The following is a 16,951-nucleotide window of genomic DNA, read 5'->3' on the forward strand; positions in this document are numbered from 1 at the left end:
TTTCTCGTATATTAGGAAGTTCACATGAATATACGAGAAATTTACTCTCAGACTCCTTGAGAAATTTGATTTAATATACGAGAAATTTACTCTCAGACTCCTTGAGAAATTTGATTTAATATACGAGAAATTTACTCTCAGACTCCTTGAGAAATTTGATTTGCTCCTTCACTGTATTCCATGCGTTATCGAGAGGTTGGTAATGTAAATCAATTATTGTGTAGTTATTGAACCTTGTGTTGCTGCATGTTATCTAGTTTGTAACTTCACACAAGCAAATAAAACAACATATTTGTATCCGCACAAGCAAATAAAACAACAGATTTGTAACAAACCTTTCTTTGAATTGTTTCTCATCGTTAGCTCTCCGTTCTCGTTCATATAGCTCACAGTCAACTTTATACTACATCAAGAGACACAAGTTTAATCATTCCGGCTATGGTTTTGAAAAAGCACACCTAAGAAGTGAGACGCGCAAGTCGGAAAAACACCCCAAAGCCTAAAGGGCAAGTCAGGGTGTTTCATGCACATATGTGTTAAAATTAAGGTCAAAGGTTGCAATAAAAATAATAAAAATGTAAGTTATTGTGTGAAAATGAGTGCTCCCTTGTTTTGTTTTTTTATTAAGTGTTAAAAGTTTAATTTGTGTTAAGTTTGTTAATGGGTTTAAGCAAAAAACCATGTTTGCACAATTTCAAGGAGTTAACATTCGCACATTTACTTTGTGGAATTCTGCATAGTTTTTTTTCATGGTAAAACTGCAGAACACCATATGGTTCAAATCCAAAATAGGTAATTTTATTCGATTGAATAAAAGGCCCTGAATTTTCATTTAGTTTTAGGCCTCAAAAAAGTTGAGCCGGCACTGACCTTTTGTCTCATTTTTTCTTTGGGTTGCCCGTCTTTGGCCTCTTCCATCTCCTTTTCCAAAGAAATCAAAGCTGCTGCCATTCCATATTCCTTATCACGGGAGATTTTAGTGACTCCTCGTTTAACGGTTTGAAAACCATCAGCGTCCATATCGTCCTAACTAAACAATCAAGCAATAAGAAAAAAGAATCAAAAACCTAAAAAATGCATAACTATAGATCCGTTGTGGGAGAAGAAAAATATCAATTATTGTTCGGTCCTAATCGGGGCAAAATAAAAAAAAAAATACAAAATCTCATAAAAAATTAACATATCTAATATCCATTATTATGAATTAGCATATAACAAACATTATTTATGCTATAAAATTAGGTTATCTAAGAAATTGTTACAACAGCAGCATTCAACTGTCCAGAATTAGGCATTTTCAACTCCGGTAACAAAAACTATCGCACAAAGCACTCAGTGTAAATAGCAGATGCTAACCTCGAGAAATCTTCTTGTGTTGAGTTGTAGGAAGCTGCGGCCTTGTGCTTGCTTTATAACAGAAGAAAGGGTAGGCAGGGTGTATTGATGGTAGTCGGGGTGTTGTTGAGCACTGCAGGGTTCCATTGATGATGGTCGCGTGTATTGATTGGTGGTGAAGAGGTTAATTGAATGGTGGTGGCAGAACGTAGGTGGTGGCAGAGATGGAGAGGAGGCAAAAATTAACACAGTATCATACGCCTTTCTAGAAACATAAATAAATTCTATAAAATTAAATATTAAATAATATATATATATATATATATATAATATTAAACAACTAAACAAATCTCAAACCAATTGGTTTCACGTTTCAACCATCATATTATTATTTTGGCAATTTCATATTTTGTGTATCGTCTAATATTAACCTCATTTTTTAAAATCACTACAAACGGTTCAACCTTTTAATTGTTTTTGTCTCAATGGCCCACCGTTGAAAAACATTTAACGCAACAGTTACGTTTTTTCCCGAGTTTCAAACTGATGTTTTAGGGCTTTTGATCGGAAAAATGATCACCAACCCATTTTTACACCAAATAGAGAGTTTGTGTGCTTCCATCTAAACTCTAAATCATTTTATACACAACAAATATGTATCTTTAACGTTATAAATGCGTATTTAATGAATATCATGTTTGCTCTTATATTATTACATTCTTTGTGTGACATTTGTCAATTTCGAGTTATTTTATACTTGTATTCTTAATGTAAACCCGACCCGTTTTGTATCCCGAACCTTTCGATATTATCAAAATTATGAATTATATGTTAAATATTTGTTTTATAGTTGTTGGATAAAAAAAAAACACCCTTTTCGGTTCTTAAAATTACCCGAAAACGCTCAAAACGAACTCCAGGGACTAAAACTACCAAAATGGAGACTTGAAGGACCCATTTGTAGTTTGTGCTTCTTGGGTCTATAACCAACCCATTTTCATGAACACCCTTTATTAAAGACCCATTCAACTTACTCTATATATACAAACCCATCTTCTTCATTTGTGCTTGCTCATTTCTCTCTCAAATTCTTGAATTCTAAGGTTGTTCTTCATAGGTTAATCTTTCATTTTAACTAACTTCTCAACACTTAAAGCTTGATGTTACAACATATATATAATATACACTCCTTGTTTACTTTCGGTCTTTCATTTCTCCGGTCTCGGCCGGTTGAAATGTCGGGCTAGTAAGGCAAGGTTACATGGAGGACTTTGTAGTCCTTGTTTATATATTTAACAAATCTAACCATATAACTTGTTATACTTGCTTAAATTCTACATATTTTAGTTTATTTTTCATATTTGTCAAGTTCCATGGTATTGGGTATGTGGTGACTAGCCTCGGTTTCATCCCCATTTGAGAACCGAACCAAAAACCGAACTTTTGTTTAAAAGCATTATTGTTAACTTTTTGAATGTAAAACTTGAGTATTATTATTTATAAGTTATTTTACAAGTTCCATGGTAATTGGGTATGTGGTAACCATCCTCGGTCTTATTCCGAGTCAAGGACCGAACCAAAAACCAAGAAGCGTAGGGTACGGTACTTTTCACCGTACGCTCAACACAAGCGTAGGGTACGGTACTTTTGCCGTAGGATATTGTGTGATTTCAACTTAAGGTTGTAATTTTCTTGTAAATTATTTATATAATATACTATTTTGTAAGTTTCTCTCAAAACCATCATAAAATCCATACAGAAGTCCTTAATTTTGTCTTCAACATCAAACAAAGATCAACTCAGATAATGTTAACATAAATAATACATCCATAAACAAACACCACATGTTTGTTGCATATCAACGAAACTGAAAAAACCAGCCTCACGCGTGTGCTTTGTTGTTTCACACGACAAACGCAATAATACCCTTCTCACCTGCAACATTCTTGGACATAATCTCCCATGAAGAAACCAGATATGATTCCTCTGGTAAAACAAACGGTTTTGAAATCTCGCTTATCATCAAATCCCCACAAAATGGGCATTCACTAGCTGTTGCACCATTTACACCCTCCTTTGGTTCCACACTCATTAACGTGAGTTGCTTTTGAAGATCCAGTATATACTCAGCCTGCAAATGGATTTTAAAATTTCCGTTAACACATATACTTGTTTAACTAAAACATGAAGTAAGAAAAAATCAAAAAGAAAAAATAATAATAATAAAAATAATCACTCACTTTAGCAAAGAAAGATGCTGCTCTAAAGAAGTCCCCTGCTGAAAAGGCAGTTTCAGCCTGCAATACACAAACCACTTGAGCCAATAATACTGTAAATCAATATAAACTATATAACATTATAAACATTAACAAGAAAATAACTGACAGCACCTGTTCTAAATATACTTGGTCTCTCTGGTAAGGATCAGAACAATTTGCCAAAGCAGCAGCATATTCCTTTTAACTCCAGATACACTTTCCACATATCTCGCCCTTCATCCGTTACCGACACCTATTTTGACTCTCCAAGGTCAACACTTTATCAAAAAAGAATATGTGTGCGTGTAATGTAACTTATAATGCAAACCTGAAAGATTGAGTTTTCATCATATGCATAGAACAAGCCAGCAGATGCATCAATGGATAAGCCAATTATCCCCTTTGTAATTAGCAAAAGAAGCACGCAAATTAAGCTGTCAATGTAGAGCTAGCCCACTTGGTATAGGTTCTTGGCTCTTGGTCAGTCTTGGGTTTAAACCCAAGCAAGGGGTGGAATTATGTAAATAAGGGAAGTAAGCATTGCTGTTAAAAAAAGTATTTGAATCCATACTCTTCATTAAAAGTATAAATTAGTAATATAATATAGATAGCATACCTCCCCTGCATAATGAGATATTGTAAAACTCGTGCGCGAAAGCTTCGGTTTTATAAAACGTTTGTATTTTGGAAATGTCTGGTATAGCTTCTGAGCAAACGTTTCATGAGTAGAGTTCGCGAACATGCTGCATTTAAGTAATTTAATAACATAAATAGCTTATGTTTATAAATTATAACCATTGTTTCTTAATCTACATATATAGGATTATAGGGTTACTTAATACCATGCTTCATCCAGAAGTGCAATGATTCCTCCCGGTTTCTGTAATAAATTTCATTAGTTTTCGACTTTTTATTAAAATAATTGATGTACATGCAATCAAGCAGGATGTACAACACCTTCTCAATTAGATCCAAAACATCTTGGTTGTCAACAACTCTATGTAGCTCCAGTTTATCGCTTCCTTTGTATACTCTTCTTGCTCCATTTTAAACACGTGCTGCATCGAATATGTTTTATTTTTAAATCAGCACATAATAATTTCATATATTTAATTCACGAGTGTGACCAATAAAACCTAACCTGATTGAAATGTTGTTGTAGTTTTTCATTTGTGAAGCTGATACAAAACTGCTCAAAACTATTTCAAACAAATCACTAAAGTTAATTCTTTATAATAAAATGAATTCTATATTCTAAAAAAAATACCTGTTATGCTTAAAACTTTCGAACCCGTAAATATCAAGAACACCAATTAGTGATTTTGAATTCGGATCCTGCCCGATCGACTTGTTTATTTTCTCTACAATCCTGCAAGATTATAAACTTAGAAAACAAAATATAATAAATAATAATATGTGATTACATACTTGACCAGATTTTACCAGTCAAACAAGCGAGAGTAGATTGTTTTAGCTAAAGCATCTCTACTACCGAGTGCAGCTTCCAGATCAAGAGTTCTTGTAATAACTTCTTCTGGTGTTATCAGTACGTGTTTAATCAATGCATCCTCTAAATTTTAGCATCACACCTGTTCATTAGATGCCGGTTAATAATTAAAACTCACCAAGAACTTATAACTTAAATTATTATTAATAAAAAAATTAACTTACATAAGCAATTCAGCTGTCACATTCAGATGAAACCGAGATTTCTCATTTTTAAGAACCGAAGAGTCGATCTCCTCTCCTTTTGCAAACTCAATATTACCAACATGAAGAATTGCAGCTACAACCCTAAATATTGCATCCTGAAAAATCTGTGAAATGTTAGAAATAAAACAAAAACAAGAATAATAATAATAATAAGATATATATGAACCTGTTCTTCTTCACTGATTCCAACAATGTCCATTGCTCTTCTGGTAGCAAGATATTCATCTTACGCCTTCAAGCTCAAACGATTTTGACTGATTTAAGTAATGGTATGACTGTGGACTTTCCAGTTTAAACTTTTCTCTATCCTGCAAATTGAGAAAAAATTGCACCTTTTGAGTATCAAGTCCTTGAATTTATGAATATGAGTTTTATTTTCTTTTTTGTATTTTATTTTTATTATCTTTATCTATTTATGTATTGCTATTATTATGTGTTATTATATTTACTATTATTATATTACTCCTGAAATTGATTTCCTTTTATATTCCCTCATATATATGATTTTTAGAGATGAGGGTCACTCTGGAAGCAACCTCTCTATTCTCTGGGATAGAGGTATGGTGTGCCTATTGGTGGGATTCCACCGGGTATGATTGATATATAGTGTAAAAACAAATATAAATTCAAACTCATAGATGAAGAAGATGAGGGTAGTTTAGTCGTTTAAATATGTATGTGAAGGCCACACCACTAAGTCTGTAACAAACCGAACGTTCAATGAACAATTCATGTACTTCAGCAAAGTCCGTTTATGTTTGTTAATTTAATAAACGGATGAACATGAACAAAACAATTTGATCATTTAGTTAAGCGAACGACGATGAACACATGTCTCATTCATTCATTTAGTTCATGAATGTTCTTTAATGAATTTTCGTTTAAGTTGCTTTCATTGTTAATTTGTTCATTTGCTTTCATTTATGTTCATTAGTTTACGTTTGTTGGAGTTCATTCGTTTAAATTCATTGATATATTCATTTCATTTAAATATTTTTGGCCCGTTGCAACTTAATTTGGTTTTCATAATTCATAGGCCCAACGCATTGCTACCACAATACTTTTAACTAGGTTTACGCATTATGTTCATTCGTTTACGTTCATGAGCCATTCGTTTATATTGTTGACGAACATGCCCCATTCATTTAGTTGTTCTTGTTCGACCATTTGTTCGGTTAAAGTTAAACATGCGAACGCGAAATGATCCATTCATGTCCGTTCGGTTTGTTAACAGGCCTACACGCCACTCATATATATATTAAATCTCCTTTAACCTATGCATATGGTTTCATTTGTAAAATTTTGGTCAAAGACATGCCATGTGACGAAAATGCCCTTAACTGTTTTGTAAAGACAAGCACTTTAACCTTATAACACATTGGCACCTCATCAAAGGCACTATTGTCTGGCCTTTTTGTCATTTGACATTTGGTATAAACAAAACCAGATGCATACTGAAAAAAATACTAGGAGTCTTGGACAATTTTCATGACCAGAAGCTTACAATAATGAATCATTGGGACTGTATATGTAATTTGTCGAACCACAAAGACCACTTTTGTAATTTACTCGTAAATACCTCAGGTGGTGCAGCAGAAAGAAGATAAAAACAATGGTAGTTCCTTTCAGGATCCGATATCTGACAAACACGTGATCTTTCAAGCAGATACGTCCTAATAGCCGCCCCCGATATCCTCCCACTTTTGTCAAACTGTATCTCAACAAATTTACCAAAACGACTATTTCACCATAACAAAACCAAAACAGTTAAAAAAAAACATTAGTTTCATATAAAAAATAAAAGATTTAAAAACCTTAGACCGATCGTATACCTCGAGTTGTTATTCCTCACAGTTTTTGCATTCCCAAATGCTTCTAGTACTGGATTTGACTGCAAATGAATACACATTTGTTCATAACATATTAACTTCAGGGGTAATAAAGTAAATTCAATCTTACTTCAAGAACTTGCTGTTCAACCGTGCGTCCTTCCACACCGGATCGATCCCCTAAATGTGCAAGATATCTCATAAGCATCTTTGTTGTTTCGGTTTTACCAGCACCACTTTCTCCACTCACCAATATTGAATTACCTTTTCCTTCATTTATCATCGCCCTAATATTAAAAAGTAAAAATTATAATAACATCTAGTAAACTGAATTACAAAATATTATTAGTTTCATAATATATTAGTATATACCGGTATGCAACATCTGCAACAGCAAAAACATGGGGACTAAGTTCTCCGAATCCCGCTCCTTTATATTGTTACATCATGTGTGTATCATACAAATGAGGCAATCTTTGAAACGGATTTATAGCAATTAAAATATTTCCAGTATATGTCTACAAAAATCATAAAAGAAATATGTTAAAGAGAAATTTTAAACTTTTTAAAAAAATGAAATGTGAAATCTCACATAAATCTCGTTAAGTTCATATCTAGTTGCCAAATTTTGTAACACTCCCAGTTCAAGTAAATATGAAAGACGCGTCATATCATCTACACCTCCAGGAGGAGCTTCGGTATCTTTAGGGAACACTTTCGAGACATTTGTAACAATCTGCAGTCAAATTAGTTTTTGCAAGATGGAAATAAAAAAAAATGTTTAAAACTTACCGTTTTTCCCTTTGTGGTTTGTACATGAAGCTCTTGCCCGTTGATTCGGGTCACTTCGCCGTCGATCCATGCTAAAGCGGGATCTTCAACCCAAACGTGTGACCCCACAATAATATTAACCGGTGCCGCCTGCAAGTGATATATTTTATTAACACAAATAAAGGGAACAAACAAACATGCATACCCAATATAACGAGATTCATATTATTATTATTACAAAACCCTAGATTGTCTTCATAACATAAGACAGCAACCAATTTCAACTTGAAATTTAAAATTAGCAAAAACCTAAAGCAAGATTCAAAACATTATGGAAACTAGGTTGAACAGTTGACTTCACTAACTAAGAAACAATCAACCAAACTGTGCCAGTAATCATAGAGATAGTCATGGCTCGTTTATGGTCTTTCTCAAAATATACAAAAAATAACTAAAAATGTGTATAAATAAATTAACTAAAGCAGAGGCCAAGCTTAAAAAACAATTCACTAGCTGAGATTGAACCCAGTTAAGCTCGGGCTCGACTCGTTTAACACCCCCCCAAAAAAAATACAAAACATTTATGAGTTACAATTGTCTTGATGACAGAAAATACTATCTTCCAGCAGAAACCTGGTTGAACAGATTTGACTTGACCAACAAACAATTAATCAACCAATATACATAAATAATTAAAAGCGTATACAAATTAACTAAAGCTGAGCCTCCCGAGCTTAAAAAAAGACCGACACGCTGAGCGTGAGCCTAGTCGAGCTCGGGCTCAGCTCGTTGACACACCTAAAATAATACAATACATTTTACGAGTTACAAAACCCTAGATTGTCTTCATAACAAACTTGTTTACTTGCAGATTTTGATCATATTAATCTCTAGAAACATCTGCAACAAAGATTCATTCAGCATATATCAACAATTTTGGCCCTAAATTAATCACAGAAAATATAATCTTCCAACTTAAAATTAGCAGAAACCTAGTTGAGCAAATTTGACTTGACCAAAAAACAATTAATCAACCAAATTGAACCACTAATAATAATCATTAAAAAAGATTAGTATTAACATACCATATATTAATTAAGGATGATTATAAAGCTCAATGGATCTTCTTCTTCTCATCAATGATCCGCAAACCACTTGCTGATGCTGCTGATGCTGACTCAGATCAATAACAACAATAAGTTGATGATGAACAAGAACCCTAGATTATTATTATTATTATATATATATATATATATTTTTATTATGATGATGATGATGCAGTTGCAAAGTAAAGGAAAGGAAAGCAAGACAACTTTTTGGAATATGTATGTATGTATATTATTATTATTATTATTTATTTATACAAACAGCAAAGCAAAGAGCAATATGTGCTGTGGGGTTATTGTACTCTCTTTCTCTCTCTAGAATAATAATAATAATAATAATAATAATATTATTACTATTATTATGTGATGCTCAAGACTCAAAATCAAGCAAGACATCAAGCAGCTGTTTGAGGGTTGAGTTAGACTTTGAGGTTTGTGGTTCATTTTATTTACCAAATTGTCATCCTCATGTTTTTTTATTATTTTCTTTACCTTATTTGTATGAAGATATTTAAATTTTAAAAATTTTAACGTTATGATTTCTCAATGTAATAACTTTATTTGCAAGTGTAGTTTTTGGATTCAAATTAAATGTTTCATAATTGGTATCATATCTATTATTTGTGTTTTGAAAATTTTTATATTGAAACTAAAATTAAATATTTGTGTTTTATTTTTTTTCTGAGTAAAAGAATAAAGTATTTTAACTTTTAACATTGTAAAAAAAAGTGTCATAAAATAAAGTCATGGATATAGTCATGTGTTAAGCAATAAGTTGGTTGCGTATGACATTTAATTCGCCGATCAAACGAAAAGCTTCTTTAAATTCACATTATACAACCCAATCCGTTGAACTCTTTTCAAGAACACAACAGCTTCGGGGGTAAAGAACCCAAAAATATCAAAAGCAAATTTATGAAAACATGCCGGCTCTCATTTATGTATCATTAATAAAACTCATGGTTTGTTGTGTATTGCTGTAACTAGAGGATTTTAAATTAAGTCTTAGATAACATTTTCCAGTTTACAATACAAAAGAAAAAAAAATAGAAACAAGAGCGTGTTCATGTTCGTTAACAAACGTAGACGAACATAAACAAATGAATATAACTGAACATATATGAACGGATGTAACAGAGCGAACACCAATTAAAAGTAAACGCGAATATAAATCTGTTGGGCCTAAAAATTTAATAAAAGCAGACAAGATTGCAATCGGTGATACGTTAATTTAATAAAACTAGACAAAATTTAATGAGCCTAACACATAAATGAATAAATAAACGAACAAACGTACAATAGCAAACGTAAACGAACGAACATTCACATACATAAGTGAACGAACGAGACATGTGGTCATGTTCAACTAAATGAACACAATTTTTTTTATCGTTTATTAAGTAAAAGAACATCCAGCTGAACAATTTACTGAACTTTCGGTTCGTTTACAAACCTACCAATTAGAACCAAATAAAACAGTATCCTAATGAGAAGTATTAACGAAAAAGACAACAGAACAATACCAGGATTCATAACAGCATTAGCAGCAGCCAAAAGCTCTGATGCCCATCATCTAAAGTAGCAAATATTAGTTAGCCATGGGTTAAAAGAGGGTTAAAAATCAATAACTAAATAGTCAACAATTCCAATACCAAAAAAATCAGTAGCAGTAAATTCAGAATGCTTTTGACGTGTTTACGTTTGGCGGCCCGAGAGTTTTCGTGTGGCAGGACGACCTATTTTACTGTGAACACATCATCAACATTTGAGTTTTATTAATGTTTTATTTATTATATGAAACTTTAAACTTTTATAAGTAACAAAGGACATGAAAGTGAAACCATTTCTAAGCTGTTTGTCGGATCGTGCAGAGGCTAAACCCCTTGTGGTTCTATGATGCTTCGCGTTCAAAAGCTTATTTTTTCTGGCGGGCCCGACTAAGGTTGACTTCTTTTGACCATTGATTCTATCTTTATCTACAAATTCTTCCGACTTCCCAAAAGATCTGATTTCAGCAGCCCCCGAGTCCTCACTTTCTGATAGTGTAACATTATTATGGTCACCTTTTGATTTAAATTGCTTAGGAGAATTGGCGGGAAATCTTTTTGCAAACCCGCGACCATTTTCACTTATGTCACCGTTATTTAAAGGCAGGAGTTCGCCGTTGGTGGATAAAAGAGGAGTAACGTTTGTTCGTCTAGCTGTCCGTGATATTTTCTGGGGCCTACGGTCAGCCCACTGGGCCACAGGTGGAGATGGAGACCGTGTTGATGGCCCACGCTTACGGTTAGTTGTGGTAATAAGACCAGGGTTTGACCCGTTGGAAATGGTTGCGGGTTGACCGTGGGTCAACTTAGGGACCCCACTTGGCCCTGATCTTGGACCGCATGCAACTGCTTGTGGTTTAGTGGTCGATGAGGGGTACCAGAAATCAAGTCTTGGCGAACATTGTCCCTGATTAACATGATATTGAAACTGCTTTATAGGCCACCCGATTTATGTATCTGTTTTTTATCATTACCGAATCTGGCTAAAAACATGCATAATGACAAAAATGACCTCAATTGTTTTCTAAATACAATAGGTTTAACCTATAACATGTTGACAATCATCAAAGGTACTTTTGTCTTTTCAAACTCGTAAGGGCATTTTTGTCATTTCACCCAAGTATGTCTTTCGTTTCATTGATACCAATGCAGGCCATAACCACGCAAAATGACAAAAATGCCTTTTTAACTTCATCGAAAATACAAGTTTAACCTAGAATATGCCGACACCTCATCAAAGGTAACTTTTGTCTTCCTTAAAATTTTAAGGGCATTTTCGTCATTTTAACAAGTTTTGGGCTAAAATTTGTGGTAGAAATGAGCCACATAAAGGTCTGACATTTGTCGTAGTTTGATCTCGTTTGTCATGCAGAACTGATGTGTTATCCTGCTCGGGCCTCGGGATGGAAGAACGCATACTTGCCATTTGCAGCTCCTGACCTACATCAAAATATTGACTTTTAATTAAAAAGTCAACGTTAAGCATAACCAATAATCACAAAACATATTACCTGAACTCATCATTTAACCTAGACCTTGAACCAGCAAGACTCCTTGAATGCACCGGTTTCGCCAACACTGAGCTCGTACCCGGTGGCTTTTATAACCGTCCGTTTTTTCTTCATTGCCAATGTTCCATCCAGACCCTGAATTGCATCTTTTCTACATAAGATATAGTCTTGATCACAATTTAAGTTTTAAATATGTGATTAACGGATAAGATACAATTATACAAACCCTTTGATCTACCATAGACGTTCTGGTTCGTTTGTTGGGAATGACATTTTTACCCCTCTCTTCAACCTTCGGCTCAAAGGTTTGGCTACCAGAAAAAGCATCGGGTCGAGATCGTTTCCTCGAGGGTATACTTGGAAAACATTTGTTGATCACTGGCAATACATCACTAAAAACCTTCACTCTCTCCCTGAAAAGTGAAAGATTGTTATGAACTGAATCTTATACAAGAAAAGAAACAAACTTTTTTTAAAAATTACCTGGCTTTAATAGTTGACTCGCGAAGACCGACCTTAAGTCGTTTAAGATCCTCGGGGGAATAAAAAGGCAGCTTGCTTTTAAACAAACCAGACGGTGGCTCATCCGGTGCACAAAGTGCAGCATTTGCAAGTTGTTTATAATCTCCAAAGCGATTACACTTGTATTCAGCAGCCATTGACTTTAGGTCAAACCGCAAGCATTGTAAAAAACTAGTTACATCCTCTTGACTTACATTTACAGTACTTCTTGACATACTTGGAAGTGAAGATAATATTGGATTTTCCATGTTGTCACGAAAACTTGCTGACCTGTCCATCAACACAGCTGTACGGGCCCCACGTTTCCCAAATTTAGCAGATGATCCCATTGCACCAGTTTGTACGCATTATCTGTTTTGTAAACCCTGTCAATACAGTTGTGCATGACCAGTATCAAGGATAGATACATAGATGGATATAGGGCTGTAAACGAACCAAACCAAGCCAAACTGAACCAGGCCTTGTTCATGTTCGTCCGTTAAGCTTTTATCATACAGGCGAACGGTTCAAGAACAGCTACCAAACAAAATTTTGTCAGACGTCCGGTTCGTTTACTGCCCTAAATAGACATATACTACACAAAATAATAATAATACTAAAATACTTGATGACTTAAAATATCTTAATTATCTTCCAATAAATACATCTACATTGGTAGCACAAAAACACAAATTAGGTTAAAAAGCGTAAACCTTTATCACTAAAGACACAAATTCTCAATGGATCTTGATCAAACACAAGTATTTAGATACCATACCATGCGTCCATGCATATGCATACAATTCTGATCTGGGTATTTGTAAAAATCAAAACTTGAACAAATTGGGATGAATTAAAGACCTAGTTTCTTGAAATTGAAACCCTAAAAGTGGAATTAAGATCAAATTGGAGAGAATCTTGAAAAACCCAGGAGTAAATTATAAAGGTGGTGTAATATAATAATTCTTGATGTCAATTACAAATGGTTTTATGCCTTTATAAAGACTAATTACAATATGGAAGGAGTAAATCTTGGAGTAATACAAGCCTCTAATTACAAATGGTTACATGCCTTTATAAAGACTAATTCACTAAAATGGGTGTTTGGAAGGGTTTACGAACGTTCCTACTGATGAGTGAACATTGTTGATTGAGCATTCCTGTTGTTGAGTGAGCATTCCTATTGTTGAGTGAACATTCATGTATGCATGGATGTTTGGATGGATGTGTATAACTCTTATGTGAACACTCTTGCTATGGAGTGAACATTCATGTACGTGGGTGAACAATGTCAACATATGGTTTAAGAACAAACTAGAGCATCTAATGCAATGGGTCCTTGGTTTACAAATCTTATTAATGTTCATTCAAAAGCATGAATGTTCACTCAACACCGAGAGTGTTCACATAAGAGTTAAACACATCCAAACACCCATGAACATGAACGTTCACTCAACAGTAGGAATATTCACTAGCACCTGTTGGTTGTCACAAAAGGGCATGTACTATCATTCGCTACATTTTCGTGTCATCATATCCGGCCGCTGGCTTTGGTAATTGATGATTTCATCAACTTAACATGCCATAAATGATAATAAAAAAGGACTACACACTTAATCCATGTCGCCAACTTCTCAATTCAACTTTCACACATCCTTTGTTTAGTGGTTAATTAACATGCCATAATAATAATAATAATAATAATAATAATAATAATAACTAAAGACTTAATACATTTCATCAATCTCTCAGTCTGATTTTTACACGTCCATCATTTTCTGGAACACCTTTAATAATTTTGAGTTTGTTATCTTGTGCAACCTCGATTTCAACCTACAACAATCCATAAGCTACACATTAGAGAAATCTGACAAATACATATATGGTAGTTAATTCCATACCATTTCTTTAATGGCGGGTCTTCCGTGAAAACAACCACCGGCACCCGTAATAAACTCTAGTGTCTCCATCACTATATACCATAAACACCCTGACCAAAAGACTCAAACGACACTCCTAGTTCACATGAATATACGAGAAATTTACTCCCAGACTCCTTGAGAAATTTGATTTGCTCCTTCACTATATTCCATGCGCTATCGAGAGGTTGGTAATGTAAATCAATTATTGTGTAGTTATTGAACCTTGCGTTGCTGCATGTTATCTAGTTAGTAACTTCACACAAGCAAATAAAACAGCATATTTGTATCCGCACAAGCAAATAAAACAACAGATTTGTAACAAACCTTTCTTTGAATTGTTTCTCATTGTTTCTCATCCTTACAGTTAAGTCTAGTTTTATTATTAAACCTTTAAACCTAATGATCTATTTTCAGCTATGTTAGTTCATTTATATTGTTAATGAACGAACATGACCAAGAAAACTGCATACGTTTAACTGTCCGTGTTCGATCTTTTGTTCGATTAAAGTTAAACAGACAAATATTAACATTCCCAGTCATGTTCGTTCAATTGGTTTACAGGCCTAATTCTTGGCTCAATATGAAGTTTAAAACTCTGCATTTTTAATCAACCCCGAAAGTAACTATGAAGTCAGTTTTTTTTTTTAAACCTGAATGTAGTGATGAATGACAATCTCATGTTGTTCCATTAGACTAGCAAAATATACCAATTCATCAACTCTACCATAGCTGCAACATACATCAACACACGAATTATACAAACTGCAAAATAAATTAATAATAATGATAATAACTAAATGATACGAACCTTTCAAGTATCTTCATTGTAGTTGCTTCATCCAACACATCTTTACTGTCACTAAGAAAAGCACGAAATTCCATAAGAATTGATTGGTATTCTGAATTACGCTTCTCATGTGAGTCGTCTTCCAGCAGTAATCTATTGATCTGAAATAATATATAAATGAAAATATGCAGTTGAAGAATTATAAAACAAATTAATATAAACCTTGTCAAGGTACAGTTCAGTGGCCCATGTAGATATCATCATTATTTGAAATTTATCATCTTTCTCAATATTATCAAGCTTCTGTAATAAAAACGTCCTTAGCGCATCCTTCAAGAAACAATAAAAAATTATCGAAGCGTGTTCGTCATGCAGATGGCATTAACGTAATTTATATAAAATCTCATAGAATGAAACAGAACTGTATATACCTGTTCACCTATGCCTTATAAACTTCAATGTGATTTCTTCAAATGATAATGCATAGTTAATCTGCAAAAGTTACTTGTTTAACTAAAACATGAAGTAAGAAAAAATCAAAAAGAAAAAATAATAATAATAAAAATAATCACTCACTTTAGCAAAGAAAGATGCTGCTTTAAAGAAGTCCCCTGCTGAAAAGGCAGTTTCAGCCTGCAATACACAAACCACTTGAGCCAATAATACTGTAAATCAATATAAACTATATAATATTATAAACATTAACAAGAAAATAACTGGCAGCACCTGTTCTAAATAAATATACTTGGTCTCTCTGGTAAGGATCAGAAAATAACAAGCCAGCAGATGCATCAATGGATAAGCCAATTATCCCCTTTGATGCCGACTCAGATGTTTGGTCAAAATAAAGCTCTTCCACAATTTGCTCACTGATTCTATTTACAACCTAAATGATGCAGATATTAATGGGATGTAAAATATAAATTGCAAAATGTTTAATATTAGAGGCAAGTATTCATTTGCACCTTCACTCTGTTTCCAATTAGAAGCAATAAGTGAAACTCTGAGAGTGCAATAGAACTAGGTTTAACCACTTCACCGCCATCACCTAATTTTGAATAATCCAAAAGAGCTTTATTCTCCACAAAACTCACAGCCCCGTTTGACGATCTTATGATCTCAACAAAACAATTTTATTGGATAATTTCATATAAATGAATAATCAGATAATCATAAAGAATAATTTAACTAACTCTGGACCTGTTTTGTGCCCCAAAATTCAGACCACCATGATAGATACCAGCTCCAGAAAGCCAAGCAAAATGCACTGCTCTTCTTTGTTTAATGCAGCTCACTAAAAGATAATTTATTAACTATTAATATATACTTCAATATAAAAACTATGAAGTATATAAAGCACTTGCCTATTTGGAATATCTCCAGGAAGCTCCATAAAAATTGCACTGCGCGGTCTACATAACTGGCAAAGACAGCCTAAGTTGAAAATACAAAATATTTAAATTATGCAATCAACAATACCAGTAAAGAAGAATAGCATGAGCCATAATGACAAATAAATTACCTCTGGAGATCCGATACCCGTAAAAGAATAGAGCCTTGTTGGAGTTACTGCCATAATATAGTATCTAGTTCCAGTGTTGAAGCTAGCTGTTTCCATCTATACATAAGTTAATAAAAAATCAGCATATCTATAAGATCATGAATAAAAAA

At 33.7% G+C, this 16,951-nt stretch overlaps 1 long non-coding RNA gene and 1 pseudogene across 1 annotated transcript; both read right to left on the reverse strand.

Moving 5' to 3' along the window:
• Positions 1-3,571: 3,571 nt before the first annotated feature.
• LOC143576414 (uncharacterized) lies at positions 3,572-3,998 on the reverse strand. Its single transcript, XR_013142946.1, has 3 exons — positions 3,922-3,998; positions 3,726-3,846; positions 3,572-3,632 (listed from the first exon to the last, which is right to left on the reverse strand). It is a non-coding gene; the product is annotated as an uncharacterized LOC143576414 (long non-coding RNA).
• Positions 3,999-4,170: 172 nt separating this feature from the next.
• On the reverse strand, positions 4,171-12,921 carry LOC143578113 (myosin-17-like; annotated as a pseudogene).
• Positions 12,922-16,951: the final 4,030 nt, after the last annotated feature.

The sequence above is a fragment of the Bidens hawaiensis genome, unplaced genomic scaffold, assembly GCF_021521415.1.
Source record: "Bidens hawaiensis isolate Kalapana, Puna unplaced genomic scaffold, B.hawaiensis_p1.1 tig00001461_1, whole genome shotgun sequence".
Taxonomy (NCBI): domain Eukaryota; kingdom Viridiplantae; phylum Streptophyta; class Magnoliopsida; order Asterales; family Asteraceae; genus Bidens; species Bidens hawaiensis.